This window comes from Ipomoea triloba, chromosome 3, assembly GCF_003576645.1.
Source record: "Ipomoea triloba cultivar NCNSP0323 chromosome 3, ASM357664v1".
Classification (NCBI taxonomy): domain Eukaryota; kingdom Viridiplantae; phylum Streptophyta; class Magnoliopsida; order Solanales; family Convolvulaceae; genus Ipomoea; species Ipomoea triloba.
In genome coordinates this window covers 18904516-18919487 of record NC_044918.1, presented here as the reverse complement: position 1 = coordinate 18919487, position 14972 = coordinate 18904516, and the positions used below count along the sequence as shown (strand labels likewise).

Genomic DNA, 14972 nt, shown 5'->3' with positions numbered 1-14972 from the left:
AAAATGTAGGTGCGCAAATAAGTTGATTGACTGATTTGGTAATTGGTATTAATCAAAAGAGGAGTGGGCTATGGTCACTTAATATCTCATTAAATTGCTAGTCCCTGTTTTCAAAGGGTAAAGGGATTGCTTGGTTGGTGGTAAGGGTCTGTCAACCTTGGACAAATGGAAGAAGGATGGAACTTTTTGATGATACTACGTTGATACTGCCGAGGTTTTAGGGCTGTTGTCTGCTTGGGTCTTCAGTCGCAAATTATAGTGTGGACCATGATTATGGCTGATATTGCAGTTGTGTTGAACGGATAGTGCAGTTGTGTTGAAAAGATACTGCAGTTGTATTGAAAGGAAACTGCAGCTGCGCGAAACAGAGACCGTTCATCTGTTCAACACAACTGCAATATCCGTTCAACACAACTGCAGTATCAGTTCAACACAACTACAGTTCCAGACGGATGACACGTACTCTGTTCTGCGTAACTACAGTTTCCTTTCAACACAACTGTAGTATTCGTTCAACACAACTGCAGTATCATTTCAACACAACTGCAGTATCAACCATGATCCATGGTCCACAATGCATTGTGGACCATGGTCCATGGTATAATGACTGGTCTTCAGTCATGACTCATGACAAGGATATATATGACAACAAAATCTGACAATTTGTTCACGGTTGCTTTTAACCGACAATATTCCACGACTTCTTCGATCTAGAACATGTACTCTCTTTTTTTTTTTCTTTTTTTTTTGGTAAATTAAAAGAGTACATGTACTCTCTATTTATAATACTCTTTCATATGGCAATTAATTAATAATTATATTAATTTTGTTGGTCTCAATTAAAATTTTAATATATTAAAATTTTGTGACAGAGTAAAAGTTGATAATAGATTTTTGGAGTAGGAGTAATATTTTTCATATTCCACACATGTGCAATTCATATAAACGGGTTCATTAACAGACTAGCATAATTATGACGCAAATACAATAAATCATATCATAAACATGATTTATTAAGGTTAAAGGGTTAAAGTTTTAAACATGAACACGATTTTTAAACAAGTTAAATAGGTTACCACAATAGACAAGTTTAATTAGTTAGTAGGTTTCTAGTTCATATAAGTATATAACACGATAACATGTTTAAACACATTATACATATTAATATAATTTTTAAAAGTCTACAATTAAATCTAGCAAAATAGTAAAGATATTCAATTCGTAGCATATCATAATATTCATAAAATGATAGAATAACATCTAAAAATCATAACTGATGTTAAGTTTAACAACTTAAATGGGTCCTTAGTTGCTTAAGCTTGTTGACGGGATAAGACACAAAATTTAACAAGCTCGTAACAGGTCAATTTTTTAATGATCTCTAATTAGCTCGTTATTTTCGTGTTGTATTAAATAAAATAAGTTGGGACAAATATTGCAAGGTCTATCATATGACTATAAAGGGGGTGTTTAGTAAATAGCTGTTAGTTGTTAGCTTATGATTGGGTTAGTGAGTTTGACTAGTTGATAGCATTAGCTGATTGCATAAAGATGTTTTATAAATTAGCTGATAGATGATTACATTTAAAATGACTTTCTCAAAAAGCTTATCAAAAAAAATTCATTTGAGCAGTTTTTTGAATTTTAGCATTTTCGAGCATTATGCTGTTACAAAAAGCTAATTAATCAAACACTTACATTGAATGTTTAACTAAGTCAAATAGCTAATATTGATCAAATAAATCAAAATTGACTGATAAGCTAATTATGTTACCAAACAGTGCTACAGTCTACTATTTTCACAATGGTTTGTTTCATAGATGGATTCTACTAAAATTCTTGTTTTCTTTTGGTTTTTACCATTTCTCTAAAGCTTAAGGTATTTTATAATTAATAAATAATTGTGAGATTATAATTCTTGATTGGCCGGAAGTAGTGAAATTATATGGTGTAGTCTTTCTTTGTAGAGTTTCTATTTTGAGTTATTGCATTAACTTCACCACCTTGATAATAATACAATTTGATGCTCACCTTGTCAATAGTCTAATCATGCATTATATTTTTAGAGTGGCTCTTTTATAGTACAAGACAAGTTACAAGCTAATTGTCTAACTCAAAACTAAAACATGTGGTTAACAATTCTTCATCAAGACATGATCGCCATAATTAACATTAAATCACTCACTTTAATGCATTCCACCATTATGAATTTCCAAAAATAATGCATTCCACCATTATTTAATTAAAATTCATCCCTCAACCTCCTTTCTCTCATTTTTGCCTAGTTTTCTTCTCCGGTCCTTTTTTTTTCTTCCTTTTTTCTTTTTTTTTTCCATTTATTTACTGTTCTTTTTTTTTTCTTTGCATTTTCTCGTTTGTAAAATTTATGCTATCTCAATCTTTCATAAATTTGTCCATCGGTAAAAACTGTCAAAACAGACCCAACTCACTAAATTAGACCCGTTTTACCTATTTTTGGAATGAGCTGTGTCCAAGAGTTATATGTAATTGGCATATTTAATAACCCTTTTAAATATGTCAACTACTAATTAATGTAGTGTGAATATACATCTATTACTAATCCAAATGGGTGATCTTTGAGAAAGTATAGAATATACACTATCTCGTAAGAATCATGAATGTTTTTAAAAAATAACTCTTTTAAATATAAGTTAAATATTATTATTGTTGTTGTTGTTGTTGTTGTCATCATCGTTGTTGTTGTTATTATTTTAAACTTAGGTTATCCCAATTTTGTCGGACTAATACTAAGCTCATAAGACCCTACCTCTAGAGCCGGTCACTATAGAGGTAAATCGTAACAGGACCTAATCCATACCTTCTATCATCGTGGGATAATTCAAACCCCACAATGCCGCCTTCAGACGTGACCTCAAGTCAAGCGACGAACCACAACGATAAGTAGCCCTGTGAGGCTTATTATTGTTGATGTTTTTATTTACACACACAACTTTCAATATAAACGGATATTAATTTCTTTTGAATACTTATTGTATTTCTATTCCTTAAATCAATCTAACACAGTAATACATTTTAAGAAATCTAATCTTTCATCGAATTAAACAATGGAATAGAATTTCTAGTATATTCTTTATATATATATATATATATATATATATATATATATATATATATATATATATATATATATATATATATTTCATATAAAATAACATTTTTATTTCTTCAAAATTTATTCGGTGAACGAAACATGCTTTTTTTTAATACTACTAACTCTATTACAATGCAGTATCCGTTCATAACTACTTTCTCAAACTATTGAAACACAAGAGTCCCACCACATCCTGTATAAAAGGAAGGGTTTGATGCCACTGGACCACAAGGTCCTTGGCGAATGAAACATGCTTTAAGATTATACTAAATTTAACTTTAGTATTCACCACACTCAAAGCTCTCAATATATATATATCTTTTTTTCAAAACACAAACACATACAAATCCTTGCCCAATGTTTTTTTAAACACTTCTATTTTTATTACTGTGATGATATATTTTTTTGTTTTTTACTGTGATGATATATAATATATTGTAATTACAATTCCAAAAAAAAATATCCACCGCATAAATATAAAAAGATACATAACCATATAACCTTGAATTGCCATGATTACTGGAGATTTAAATGAATGGCTAAGGATTTTTGCTCCAAAACTTTTGTCACTTGTACAATTTTTTTTAATTTTAATGTAACGTTTCTACATGGAATATTTTATGTGGGTAGCTCACTAGCAAATAAGTGCAATAAATTTAAATATGACAATTTTTAGTGTAACATTACAATATCCTGAGGCGGATCTATAATGGAAGCAGTTGCCCCCGCCCCGCCCCATCCCAATATATAGTAACTTATTGTGTGTATATATATAGTACATGTTTAGATATAATAAAATATATAAATACGAATAATTAAAAGATGAGATAAGTAAGATTATTATAAGTCATGCGGTTAATGTAAAAAAGAAATGTCAAAAGGTCAAATTTTATTGCTTTAATTTCCTTGGATTTTTACATTTTTTTTTGGCTTTTTTAAAAATAGGGATAGTGATATTTTTTTCTTTTAGAATATAATATTTGCAAGCCTTCTTTTACATTAATAGTGAGATATATGGTTTATAATATGTTATGTATTCAAATTATTTTTATCAAATTAATTATGTTTCATATTTTGTTATGAATATTTTATTTTTATAAAATTTTGATGTGTTTTAATTTTTCGCTAATATCAAACAGTATTTATGATTATGCTTCTAAGTGTTTAATTCACTTTTATTTTTCAAACTTTTAATCTTTCGCTCCCATTCGAAATATTTTTTAGATCCACACATGACAATATTGCAACAATCAGACGCCAATTTATTTTTATTTTTTTAAAATCAAATGGGAATATATATATACACACCAAAGTATGAAGAGACTAGGCCACGGCTGCTAAGAAACTTAATACATAATGCATGCATATACATATTAGGTAAAAATGGATTGGGAGGCCCCCTACATACTATTCTTGAAAAGTTGATAATTAAATGAATACAAACTGCAGGTACGACAATCACTCACTAATTGATGTTTAGTCTTGGGTTAATTGATAGGTCCATAATTTTAATTTCGTGAACATTAAGACACTAGCTCTCTGGCCAATGACCTTGTGGTCTAGTGGCACCCGGTGTCCTGATTTACACTCCCACTCCCACATGAATGATGAGAGTGGGTTCGAGTCTCAGTGGAGGCAACTGCTGACTTTTTGTGCTACAGTAGGTTGAGAAAGTAGCTATGAACAGATACTACATTGTAATTGTGGCAGTAGTAAATAAAAAATAAATAAATAAAAGACACTAGTTCTCTACGTTGTTTTCATATCTTAAATACATTGTTATTGAAGTGGGGCTAGCTCCCTAAGTCCTACCTTCCCTAGTTTCAAATCTTTTTTTTTTTTTTTTTTGGTTCCTTTGTTAATATTTAATTAACGAGGAGCACGATTGACATATGGGTTCTGAAATTATGACCATGCATTTGAAAAATATTATATGCAACTCTAACTTGTCTTATGTGGGCTCACGGGCCCCGCAAGTTAGCACTTGGGCCTAACTTTAAAAATTAAAAAAATTATTATATATTATTTTATATTCAAATATTTGTGTGTATGCGCCATTATTAAGGTGAGTTCATCCCTTCTCAAGAATCTGTGTGGACATATCAGTACCATTGAATGCTTGAGATCAATGGCTTAGATTTCACTAATTGTGCAAGTGAAGTGCACAGTGAACAGTTGCATAGTTGACGAAATCTGAGTCATTGGTCTCAAGCATTCAATGACCTAAATATGTCCACACAGACTCATGGGAACGTCTGAACTATTAGCAGTCGTTATATCGTGGACCATGGTCCAAAAATGGCACCGTTTCTTTAAGTAAAGAAATGGCTGCCGTCACATTTTAACGGAGCTCTGTAAATGAAACTACAGTTTATCTCAAATGATATTGTCTCACATTTGTTTTTATATTATCAAACGATACTATAGTTATATCGAAATGAAATTATAGTTGTGTGGAAAAGAAACTGCAGTATATATAAAATTAAACTGAATAACAGTTTCACATATTTGAGCGTATATTGTCCAATGAAACTGTAGTTATATCGGAATGATACTGTAGTTGTGTTGTAATAAAACTATGGCATATATAAAATGAAACTAAATAACAGTTTCACATATTTGAGTGTATAATGTCGAATGAAACTGTAGTTATATCGAAATAAAACTGTAGTTGTGTTGAAAGGAAACTGCAGTGTATATAAAATGGAACTGAATATGTTACATTAATATAGAGCTACTTTACTCCTAATGGTGCGAACGACACAGACGGATGTTGTTTCTTTTCATTAAAAGAAACGACATCGTTTTGGACCATGGTCCACGGTATAGTTTGTGAACTATATATATTAGTACGTGAAGACCAGAGGTTGGGAAGGTTTGCTCAGCCCACAATGCATTGGGCCCAAAACTACCTTCAACACTTGCAGAAGATCTTACTACATCAGGCCCATTACGGCGGCATTACGATCCCGCAGTTACATTTTTGTTGTCATTCCGCGCTTCGTAATCTAAAATTTGAAATGATATAAAATTCGATAATTATAAGGTTTTGCTTTTTTTTTTTCTTTGTGCATGACGTATTAGTTATTCATATTTTTATTTCTCTTTATTTTTTTTCATTGGGATGTATTAATTTTATTGCACCGATTTTAACTAATAACAAATAATTATACAAATAAATAGAATAAAGTAGTTATGAACAGATACTGCATTGTAACAGAGTCGGTAGTTCTAAAAAAAAAAAAAGTCGTTCTAAGAAACTAAACAATACTATTATGCTCTGTTTGGCACATCTAACTTAAAGTTAGCTGAAAGTTGAAAAATTAGTAGCTGATAAGCTAACTAATTGAAATTAAAATGTTTAACAATATTATTTGTTGAATTAGCTGATAAGTGTAAAAAGACATAAAAAGAATAAACTAAGATATAAGGATTTTGAATAATGAAGGGTAGATGGTATCATTTTTGTAAACTAGTAAAGAAAAAAGGGAAAAAATAAAATAAAAAAATCAAGAACATATTTTACTCACTCACCAAGAATTTTTTTTTTTAAATACTCATGATTCTTTATGACTACCCATTTAGAATGGTAACTGGGATACCATCACATTACAAGTCAGTTGGTCAAAATCGCCAAGTTAAAATCTAGTAGTAATATAATTTTAAAAATGAAGCCATGACATGGACGCATGTCCGGAAGCATATGCTTTGTGCGATACATAAAAAACTAGATGAAAGTACTGAAATGTTTATTTTAAAAAAAGAAAATATAACTAATTCAATAAATTACGAAAATGTGTGAACTGTTAAATGTATTCTAAAATACTCAAAGGTGGCCAAATATAAAACCTTTATGAAGATACTCTACAATGCAATAAAAAATGTGATGGTTGTTGTGAAAATTCATATATTCTCATGTGGAACATGCATAATTAATCGTTCTAAATTATACAACTAAGAAGAGAGAAGAAGAAAATCAAAACCCCAAAAAATTCATTCTCATTAGATTATTACCAAAATACCGATACAACATTACAACATGAGTAATAACACAACATTATCTATGATCCTAAAAAGTAGGATAATGGCCACCAGAATCTCTATTTTTACAACAATGATGAACTTTTACGCGACATTTGAATGAACTTTAACAATTTCTAAGAGGTCATATCAGAATTGATTTCCAATTATTAGAGTAGTGTCAAATTTGACTACAATGAGGGAAATCTATGTTTCACACTTCCCGACCAGTATAGGAGCAAGAAGCTCTGACCAAAAAGTGAGCAATCACATTGGTTATTATATTGTATTTTTTTAAAATACACTCTAACATATTCATACTATATGCTTAACAATTATGTTAATTTTGATTGGAATGGGGTTCGAACCTAAGACTTTCTTTATAAAAATCAATGAGTAAGTTATTAATAATAAATAGTTAACAGAATATTTCGTTACTAAAGTTTACACTGACGAAATGCAGGGGTATTTAGAAAAAGTAAATAATATAATAGAAGGTAAAGTAGGAAAAATAATAAAATAAAAATTATATGAACCATTCATTTCAATAAAGGGTCACACTTGTGTGAGACCGTCTCACGGATCTCAATCAGTGAGACGGGTCGGGTCACACAATTTGGGTTATATTTAATTTATGGATCAATTCTGTTTGGGCTAATTATTTTTAACAATCAGATATGGGCTTTTTTAAGCCCAATTTTATTAATTCATTTTATCAGGTTTTTGTTCCATTTTTCGCGTTCCTGTGTTCTTAGCGTAAAACTTGTCTGAGCAAGAGAGAAGGTTCCCCTCCACTTTTTCATCTAATTTTCAAAATTTCTCTTAACAAAGGTGCATTTTCTTCACAATCTCAGGTGAGTTTTTGTTTTTGATAATTTTAATGTGTAAAATTTGCTAGGGGCTTTGCTATTACACTCCAATTCTTCCGTTTCTCGCACTCCATTCTTCTGTTGAGATATCATTCATGCTCATTGGAACTAAACTGAAATAATAACTCAGTATAAAATTGTTCAGGAATAGTTTTATTCAATTTTAAATATGAATAAATAAAAATAAAATTAATTATGATCCATATTATCCAATCGCACATAGTTGATTGCAAAAATTAAGAATTGTTTGAAGAATTCAATTTTTTATTTGCATTAGAGTTTTGCATTTGTAGCAACGACTGCAAATTTCGATTTCTCCTTCCAGCTCACAATCCAGCTCTCCCAGCAATTAAATTCTTCTATTTAATTTCTCTCATGATGTTCGTCATTATAACAAGGAATTATGTGTTTGCATGCAGTAAGTCGGATTTTTTAGCCGGACATATTTCGCCGCCAGCAACTCTGCATAAAAATCTCTGTTTCTTCGATTTAATTTCTTGCAGTTCGCCATAGGTAACTTCCTATCACTATTTGCTTCTTCCTTTTAAGTGTTGAGTATTCATTTTTGCTACGAAGTAATATATTTGTGATTAATCATTTATGATATGAAGTAGTATATTTGGGCTATTAAGTATTAAATTTAATGCTTTAAGTGTTGGTTATTCATTTGTATAATTAAGAAGTATATTTGCTCTATAAAGTATTGTGTTTGATGGTTAAAGTCATGATAATTCATTTGTGATATAAAGTAGTATAGTTGCACCATAAAGTATTAGATTTAATGCTCTAAGTGTTGAGTATATATTTGTGCTATGAAATAGTACATTTGTGCTATTAAGTATTGTGTTTGATATGATGGTTAAAGTATTAGATGTAATGGTTAAAGTGTTGAGTATTCATTTGTGCTATGAAGTACTAGTTTTAGGCTATAAAGTATCAAGTTTAATGGTTAATGTATTGACTATTCATTTGTGTTTAAAAGTACTAGTTTTAGGCTATAAAGTATTAGGTTTAATGGTTAATGTATTGACTATTCATTTGTGTTTAAAAGTACTAGTTTTAGGCTATAAAGTATTAGGTTTAATGGTTAATGTATTGACTATTCATTTGTGTTTAAAAGTACTAGTTTTAGGCTATAAAGTACTACGTATTAAATTTAATGGTTATGGTTAAGGTGTTGAGTATTCATTTGTGCTATTAGGTAGTATATTTGTGCTATTAAGTTTTATGTTTTGATGGTTAAAGTCATAATCATTCATTTGTGATATAAAGTAGTATATTTGCACCATAAAGTATTAGATTTAATGCTTTAAGTGTTGGATATTTATTTGTGCTATGAAGTAGTACATTTGTGTTATTAAGTATTGTGTTTGATGGTTAAAGTATTAGATGTAATGGTTAAAGTGTTGAGTATTCATTTGTGCTATGAAGTACTAGTTTTAGGCTATAAAGTATTAAACTTAATGATTAAAATGTTGAGTATTCATTTGTGATATGAAGTAGTATATTTGCACTATAAAGTATTAAATTTAATGGTTAAAGTGTTGAGTATTCATTTCTGTTATGAAGTAGAATATTGGCAGCTACTGCTAGGTAATGGAATGGAATAAATTGAGAATGGAAGTATTGTTGCATTAATGTTATTGCTGCAATGTTGATTTAACCTTAATATGAAATTCTGAAATGCTATGAGCAGCTGCTCATATTGAATGACAGTGGAGATATGCTAACAGTAGGTGAGTTTCATCTAAATACTGTGCTTGCTGCTCGTTTTAATAATGCTATAAGATAGTGGATCTCTTTGTGGCAGAAATTGTGAATCTGTAATGGTCGCTTTAAATAATTTCTGGAATTGTAGGTCATTTGATTGGATAGGTTGAATGATTTATATGGTTTGAATGTGCTTGAAGTTGAGTGTATGTTTTGCTGCTGTTTGAGAGGCAATACAGTGTGCTGCTACTGGAAAATAAAGGGCAATAATTGGCTGATAGAAGTGTGTGCGGTCTGGTTTGAAAATTCAATATTGAATTGGTTGAGATTGGACTGTTTTAATTGTGAGTATTGTGGCAGTATAATCTGCTCGAATTGAATAAATTGGATGGTGAAGGTGTTTGAGAATCGTTGAGTTTGGTTGGGTTGAGTAAGGAAATTATGAGAATAAAAATGGAGTGGTAGTGGTTGTTGCCTTGGTGTTGCAATTTAATTGAATTTGCATAAAATTGCATGCAATCTAATTGAATTTGTATTTAGGATTATGAAAAGCAAGTGTTGCTGGATGATTGGCAGCAAGATCTGAATATGGAGAAGCTTTGCTTNTTAAGCTATAAAGTATTAAACTTAATGATTAAAATGTTGAGTATTCATTTGTGATATGAAGTAGTATATTTGCACTATAAAGTATTAAATTTAATGGTTAAAGTGTTGAGTATTCATTTCTGTTATGAAGTAGAATATTGGCAGCTACTGCTAGGTAATGGAATGGAATAAATTGAGAATGGAAGTATTGTTGCATTAATGTTATTGCTGCAATGTTGATTTAACCTTAATATGAAATTCTGAAATGCTATGAGCAGCTGCTCATATTGAATGACAGTGGAGATATGCTAACAGTAGGTGAGTTTCATCTAAATACTGTGCTTGCTGCTCGTTTTAATAATGCTATAAGATAGTGGATCTCTTTGTGGCAGAAATTGTGAATCTGTAATGGTCGCTTTAAATAATTTCTGGAATTGTAGGTCATTTGATTGGATAGGTTGAATGATTTATATGGTTTGAATGTGCTTGAAGTTGAGTGTATGTTTTGCTGCTGTTTGAGAGGCAATACAGTGTGCTGCTACTGGAAAATAAAGGGCAATAATTGGCTGATAGAAGTGTGTGCGGTCTGGTTTGAAAATTCAATATTGAATTGGTTGAGATTGGACTGTTTTAATTGTGAGTATTGTGGCAGTATAATCTGCTCGAATTGAATAAATTGGATGGTGAAGGTGTTTGAGAATCGTTGAGTTTGGTTGGGTTGAGTAAGGAAATTATGAGAATAAAAATGGAGTGGTAGTGGTTGTTGCCTTGGTGTTGCAATTTAATTGAATTTGCATAAAATTGCATGCAATCTAATTGAATTTGTATTTAGGATTATGAAAAGCAAGTGTTGCTGGATGATTGGCAGCAAGATCTGAATATGGAGAAGGTGTTGCTGGATGATTGGCAGCAAGATCTGAATATGGAGAAGCTTTGCTTGAGAGGAGGATGGATTGAAATTGGATATTGAATGGCAGAGGTGATGGTATGTGTTGTTGCTGTTATGATGAGCTAAATGTGTTTAATTAAAATTATCGGAGCATTAAGGGAAAGAGAAGAAAGAAATATGCTTTATCAAGTTAATTACAGGAGTTGGAGGCTGCGGCGGAGATGGGAGGAGGCGGAGGGAGAACTTAAGCGGAAGAGATGGAGGAGACGGAGACGGTGCGGCGCGATGCAGAGGATGAAAAGCAGAGAGCGAGTAGCATTGGATGCAGGGAGAAAAACATAAAAAGGCACATGATATGCACATGTTGACCCGTATACTTGTGTGACCCGACCCGTCTCACGGATGGAGATCCGTGAGACGGTCTCACACAAGTTTTTGCCTTCAATAAATAATTACATCAACATTTTTTAGTTCCGGTTATGAGTCTAACTTTATTAGCTCTTATTATTAGGTTTGTATTGTATGTATGTATTTGTATATGTAATGTACGTAGATAGATGTAGATATATATAGTAGATGTTATAATTATTCTTACAACGGAATATTTCTTAAATTTATTTTAATATCACATAGATAAGTGGTTTTTGAAAATTATAATTATTCTTACAACGGAATATTTCTTAAATTTATTTTAATATCACATAGATAAGTGGTTTTTGAAAATTATAATTATTCTTACAACGGAATATTTCTTAAATTTATTTTTTATAATTATTCTTACAACGGAATATTTCTTAAATTTATTTTAATATCACATAGATAAGTGGTTTTATTTCTTAAATTTATTTTAATATCACATAGATAAGTGGTTTTTGAAAATTATAATTATTCTTACAACGGAATATTTCTTAAATTTATTTTAATATCGCATAGATAAGTGGTTTTTAAAAATTACAAATATAGTAAAATAAAATACTATAAATATTAGGCAATTATTCTTGCGAATAGGTGATAATTGATTTTATAATAGTTAGTATAGGGAAATAATATTAACAGCATAGTGTAAGAAAGAAACTCCATACTATACCATTCAAAAACTTTCTAAATGCTATTATGGTTATGTTTGGCAAACCTAGCTGAAACGGTAGCTGAAAGCTGAAAAGTAGCTGAAAGCTGAAAAGCTATAAGCTTGAAGCTGAAATCTGAAGAGCTGTCAAGCTAGCTGTTATGCTTAAAAGTGTTTGGTAAAATTAGCTTTTTGATAAGTTGATAAATGTAAAAAGACTAAAAAGGACATCTTCATAAAAGTTGAATAGTTTTAAATTTAAATAGGTTTGTTTACATATTAAAATATAAAATAATGAAATCAATATAATTTAATAAAATATAAAGTAGGAACATATATTTGAAAATATATAAAGTAAAACAAGATGTTTATAATTTATAAAATTAGTTCACACAAAAATTATTGTTCAAACACAAATATCAAATTAAAATTACAACGAAACATATTGAAGAAAAAAGGCCAAAAGAGTTTTAATTGGGAGGGATAAATGATGTCATTTATATAAAATAATAAAGATAAAGATGGAAAAAAGTTAAGAAGCTATTAGCTTATTTTTGAAAAGCTACCTGAAGTAGCGTTTCAAAATAAGTTCTTATTTTAAGCTACTAGCTTATTTTGAGAACATTACCAAACAAAGCTTATAGCTTATTAGTAGCTTAAAATAAGCTATAAGCTCCTAAATAAGCTCTGCCAAACACAACCTATATATATAGTGGCACAAATCTCCTTCTTTTTTCAATATGGAACAAGTTCTTGTTTCAAGTCTTTCCACATTCATTTCCAACTTAAATGGTTCTACTTTGAGAATTAATTTCTAATTCACCCTTTATCTGTTTTGAGCATACAATATATCGATCTCTTCGACTCACTAAGAAGAACCCGAATGCATTTTGACCTAACCTAAATTGAAAGTGGACGTCACATATATTTATACCAAAAAATAGCCACTTACAATAGTCACAGTGAGGTTGACTTTTATATTGAGGCCATGAATTTTAGTTAATTAAAATTTATTCAAAAAACAGTTTTATGGATCTAATAAATATCACAACTTTAAAATGGGTTTAAAAAAAATATAAATTGATACAAATGAATTTTAGTTAACACTTGTTTAGTAGTGTTAGGGGCTATTATTTATCCTCCACTTAGTATATATAGGAACAAATTTTCTTCATTCTTGGCGCGCGCACAAAAAAATAATAATAAAAAATGATGGCAATACCCTCCATTATATTCAAATGATCAACTAAGAAAAATTATAACAGATAATCACAAATGATGGCAATACCCTCCATTATATTCAAATGATCAACTAAGAAAAAATATAACAGATAATCACTTTTATTACAAATTGAAAAGTCTATGTGTTAGAAATAATTATTGTGTAGATTTTGATGATGTTACTGGTTATAATTATTGTGTAGATTTTGATGATGTTACTGGTTGTAATTATAGAAACTTAGACTTACAAAAATTACTATAAACACAACTCAAGCCTTTGACAAACCCGAGCCCAAACCCACCCCCTTTCATGTGAGATAGTTCAACGAGAATACTGATATTCTTTGCACGCCTAGTGGGACTCGAACCCACAATCATTTGATTAGAAGTCAAACACCTTATCCATTAGGCCACAGGCACTACACATAATTTATTTTTTATATTTAACTCTTATTTTGTGTTTAAAATGGAAATATTTTGTTTAAAATGATCCTGGCTTTATTTGATAAATTATGTGTATATTATCTTATTTAAGTGAAAATATCAATTTTATGTGTGTTCTGAAAGACAAAAAAATTATTAAGTTGATTATTAGGGAACAAATGGAAGAGCAAAAGGTGGACCAAATTCAAGATTTAATCATGTACAGGGTGCATATAGGATCACATGAAATTTTACTCAACTCCATATCTGAACGGACTATATGAAATCTATATGAATCGGTGTACCACATTCACCCTGCAAAACGCAAGAATTTCAGGAATATAATTTAACATATGGCGTATGAAATATCAGTGGTGCATCTATGTAATGCCACTCTATCGCGGTACGGTAGTAGAACAACCCAACCAAAGTCTAAAGTCATACGAGGTGTGCACAACCGCACACATGGCAATACACGGTCAAAGTAAATATGAAGTCCTTGTATTATATGTTTTTGTACAATTTAGTCTATATACATTAATTTCGTGCAATTTAATACATGTACTTTTGAAAATGTTTTAATTAAAAATAATTAGTAACACTACAATTTTTATTAATGCCAAAGGCCTTGTGGTCAAGCGGCACCCGGTGTACACTCCCATGTGGAAGGGAGTGGGTTCGAGCCTGAGTGGAGGCATCTATTGACTCTTTGTGCTTCAGTAGGTTCAGAAAGTAGTTAAACATATACTACATTATAACAGAGTCAGTAGAACTCAAAAATATGAATATTAAGCTATACAGTACAATATATCGATTTCGTCGTCTCACTACGAAGAACCTAAATCTACTTTGATTCGATCTAAATCGGAAGTGAACCCCACATATATTTATACTACAAAATAGTCACTTAAAATGTCATTTTATCTTATATTTTCCAACAACTTGAATTAATGCATCATGAGAGTTGAAAAATGTTGGTTGTTGCAAAGTAAACCAAAAAAGTGCTTGGGGTGAGGTTAAACACGGGAGCTTGAGGGGGGGGGGGGGGGGGGGGGG

At 30.6% G+C, this 14972-nt stretch overlaps 1 non-coding gene across 1 annotated transcript; it reads right to left on the bottom strand.

Annotated features, from left to right (window-relative positions):
• Positions 1-13840: 13840 nt before the first annotated feature.
• On the bottom strand, positions 13841-13913 carry TRNAR-UCU. Its single transcript has one exon. It is a non-coding gene; the product is annotated as a tRNA-Arg (tRNA).
• Positions 13914-14972: the final 1059 nt, after the last annotated feature.